The sequence below is a fragment of the Bidens hawaiensis genome, unplaced genomic scaffold (genome assembly GCF_021521415.1).
Source record: "Bidens hawaiensis isolate Kalapana, Puna unplaced genomic scaffold, B.hawaiensis_p1.1 tig00001269_1, whole genome shotgun sequence".
Classification (NCBI taxonomy): domain Eukaryota; kingdom Viridiplantae; phylum Streptophyta; class Magnoliopsida; order Asterales; family Asteraceae; genus Bidens; species Bidens hawaiensis.
Genome location: NW_027491072.1, coordinates 3,499,004 through 3,503,482, shown reverse-complemented (window position 1 = coordinate 3,503,482; position 4,479 = coordinate 3,499,004). Strand labels below are relative to the sequence as shown.

The following is a 4,479-nucleotide window of genomic DNA, read 5'->3' as shown; positions in this document are numbered from 1 at the left end:
GGTAAAGTCCAAATTTTTTTGTAATCTTGAGCAAAAGTTCAGATTTTTCCCAACCTTTTTTTTCAAAAAACCGTCTTGAGAGACTGTTTTTTTATATTTCCTACCTTTACCGTCCATATTTTCAAATTCTTGGTAAAATATATTTTTTACAATTATTCCCCTGAACCACCACCACCACCATGAACCACCACCTTGAACCACCACCATCACCAACGCCGTTGATTGCCCGTTGATTGCCGGAGCTCCGGCCACCGTCTTCTGGTCTTCCTTTATTTTTGCCAATGTTGTCAATAACCCGTGTGGCTTCCACATCAGTCCCGTAAACAGCACCAGCATCCGCCCCGTCATCATCATCATCAAAATTTAAGAAATCTGAACAAAAACCACCCGTTCAAATAATGATAATGCAATATACACAGATACATTTTATCTCATTTTAATGTCACAATGTACTAAGAGTGTAGAGTTAGTAAGAATGCAAACCTGTATCATTTTCAACTGCAGTATGAGTGAACTCCTGCGCAAAAGAACGCAAAATAAGAATTTGGTATTAATCATTCTTTTATAACAATGTTAAAACTAGAATTGAACTTACATCATTTTCATCAACCCTGTTATCAGTGGGAATATCTTCAACATTCATTTCAGCATCTTCCTTTATTATCTTCACTGACACCCAGGTCAGAACCGGCAGCGGCGGTGGCGGTGGATGCAGCAGGGTCGCCGTCGCTCTCGCAAGACGGCGTCGGTGATGATGGTGGTTCAAGGTGGTGGTTCATGGTGGTGGTGGTTCAGAGGTATAATTGTAAAAAAATATATTTTTCCAAGAATTTGAAAATATAGACGGGAAAGGTAGGAAACATAAAAAAACAGTCTTTCAAGACGGTTTTTTGAAAAAAAAAAAGTTTTGGAAAAATCTAAACTTTTACTCCAAGATTACAAAAAAATTTGGACTTTACCTTCATTATTTCCCAAAATCTTGTCTCCTACCTGACTTTCTTTCGAAATTTGGCCTGCTCCCTCTTTATTTTTATCTTTTCCCAATGCGTCTTGACAGTCCAAATTGTAAAAAATTTTGAGGAAAAAAAGGCTATTTTGAGGACTCTCTCTCTAAAAAGGGTTATTTTGAGAATTTTCCCTTATAAAATAAAAAACAACCTGAGTTACGAAAACCTGAAACCCAATAAGTGGTTATCATGATGCCACATCTATAATTTTGACTTTTTATAAGATATATGGACAAGGGTATACTTGTCTTTTGTCATCTTTTATTTTTATTATCATGTTTCTCTCTCCCATCACACAATTAACCATATCACTGTCACATGCTACTCTCTTTCTTGATCACCAACTTCAAAATATAAATATTTTATTATTAACTTAGTTAATTGAGTAATAAACTAGGTAATTTGCTGTTTGTTGTTTAAAATAATTAAACTAGGTGATTTATGTCTCATGTGAGTATATGTATTAATTATTTGTAATTTATTCATGTAACATCTTAACCTTTATTTTACAAATATAAACTTATATAATTAATTTATATAAAATTGTAATTTATACAAGTAAAATTTCTCCATTAATTATTCTTGATAATATTTTAAGTTACTTAAGTAAAAGTTCTAACATTTATTTTATAAATGTAAATTTATATAAGTTATTATATGTAATATTATAATTTATATAAATTTAAATTTGTAAATTAAAATATTTTTTAAAAATTTAAAATATGTAAATTACACTAAATAGATAAATAGCATAACCTTTTAAACTTTAAAATATATAAATTTATAAGTTTACATATTTTTTTAATATGCAACTTATATTAAAAACATGTTACATATTTATAAATTACAAAAAATATTTTTTTAATCAATTTTACATATTTTTTAATATGTAACAAATCTATTTTTACATATTTTGAAATAAAAAATAGGGCATTCTACAAATATATAAATATGTAAAAAAAATGTATTGAGTTTTACATAATTTTAAGTAAGAGAGAAATAAATCCTTAAATACGTAACATATTATTTTAATAAGTTTACATATTTTTAAATAATTCACCTATTTTAATATACGTACAAATATTTTTAAGTAAGTTTACAAACTTTTTAAATAAGATTACATATTTTTAAATATATTTACAAAACAAGTTTAAAAAAAGTCTATCGTAAAGATAAGTTACGTAAAAATAAATTTTACGCATATAAACATTGATGACAATATATCATCGTACTCAGTATATCCCACCAATAGCAAAACTATAGTAGGGTCTGAGGAGGGTAAGATGTAGACAGCCTTACCTCTACCCCATAAGGATAGAGATGCTGCTTCCGGTGAGACCCCCGGCTCGATAGTAGTTTTGCATCAAGCCTTGGACATAAGGCACATAGCACTCAATCATCGGGACACCGGCTGATCGGTGCATGTACCCTTGTCTTTCGGCTATCAACGCCACTACATGATGCCTGATTAACCGTCCATCACTTTTAACGTTATTTTCACGAGATTAGTAAAATAACGTCAAAATTAGTGCAATTTCACTTTTGTCCACCCGAGGGTTCACACGTATATACATCATATGTGCGCACCGCAAGCAGGGCTACATTGAAGACAATATAGTTATCTTAAAAATATAATACAGAAAACATCTAAATTACATAATACATCGTTAGATTTTTTAAGAATTTATAACTAGTGTTTATCTATATTTAATAATTAAAAGATACTTCATAATTATTACTTTATGTTTTTCTAAATAAAGCAAGATAAATTAGGAGATAAAAAAAATTAGAAAAATGATTAGCATAGAAAAAAAGAATTATCAAGAGAGAGAAAAGGAAATAATTTCTTAATATGTATTATATTTGTATGTGCTCTAAAATAGAAATGGAAATTGAGATTTTTAATAAATGATGTCTTTAAAAATAAGGAGTAAGAAGTTAAACAAACTTCCATGCAGATGTCACTTCCTTGCATAATTTCAAGAGTCAAATGACCATGTTATTCTTTTAATCATTTACATGAATATTTTATAATCATTTAGATAGTAACTTTTTGAACTTTTAGTCACAACCATTGATTAACCCAGATCAATGGTCAATGTGGGGGGTTTTAGAGTTTTCTAAAGTGGGGATGGTTTTCAAAATAACCCTACCATATATATATATATATGGAGAGAATCAAAAGAAAACTCATCTTTAAAGAGAAAACTTAAAAACCCCTAAAGCATTATTTTTAATTAAAAATAAAAATATATTTTCAAAATTTTGTTTTTTCTATTATTCTTATATTTTTTTACCCCTTTTACTCAAAAAAAATATATATATAAATAAATAAATAAATTAAAAAACCCCCACTGTAATGCACGTATGTATTACTGTGCGATACCGTTGGATTACACATGTGTATTACTATGTATTTTTAAGTTCATTAGTGTTTAATTGCATATATTCAATATTTGTGTATTGTATATGTGTAGTACTGTTGAATTATATGGAACAAAAATAATAATAAAATAAAAGTCGATGTGGTGCACATGTGCATCAATGTTGTATTACATATATGTACTAATGTGTAATCGATGTGCGTATTAGTCTTATATTGCATATATACAATAGTGTGTATAAAATATGTGCAATTGTGTTGTATTCTATGCAATACAACAGTTTTGCATATATGCAATGCCACTATTACACATGTGCACTACACCGACGAGGTTATCGACAATTTTTTTTAACCAATAACAACATATAAGAATAATGGAAAAAAAAAGAAACTTTAAAAAAAATTTGTAAAAGAAAGTTAAAAATAGTTTTTTTAGGAGTTTTTAAGTTTTCTCTTTAAAAGTAGTTTTCACTTGATCCCACCCCTATATATATATATATATATATATATATATATATATATATATTGGGAAGGGTTAGAATGAAAACTGTCATGACCGGACCTGGTGCATAACCTATGTATGTTGACAAGAACACACAAAATCTATTAACTCAAGGCTGCTTGAATATTCCGGTGGAATCAGAATATCCAAGCCTTTGGGATTCAAGGTTTGTGTAATAAAGGATAATCAATAAGAATATAATAGACAAAGATTCACTATTATTAATATATTGTTACAATGTAACAGTGAAAGGAATGTCTAGGGTTTCATGATGGCTGCGGCTGTACGAGGAGACAAGAGAGCTCAGGTGTGTATCCTCGTATTCAGCAAAAGAACCCTTGTTTAATGATAACCTAGTATTTTATTTATATACCCTGACATTCCTTCTAGAAGCCCTAATGATTACAAAATGAATGACAAAATAAATACAAGTGTAAACAAGTCTTCGAGTATGATATGTCTTTGGTCGAGCAGACTTGATATGCACAGCATGCTCGATGCAGGTCTTCGAGCAGACTTTACTTAGAATATTTTCTGGTAGAAAATATTCTCCTCCAGCACACTTCAATCTTCTTGACTAATCCTTA

The 4,479-nt window shown here is 29.4% G+C and overlaps 1 long non-coding RNA gene across 1 annotated transcript; it reads right to left on the bottom strand.

The window, feature by feature from the left end:
* Nucleotides 1–278: 278 nt before the first annotated feature.
* Nucleotides 279–648, bottom strand: LOC143570264 (uncharacterized). Its single transcript, XR_013141901.1, has 3 exons — nt 596–648; nt 484–517; nt 279–372 (listed from the first exon to the last, which is right to left on the bottom strand). It is a non-coding gene; the product is annotated as an uncharacterized LOC143570264 (long non-coding RNA).
* Nucleotides 649–4,479: the final 3,831 nt, after the last annotated feature.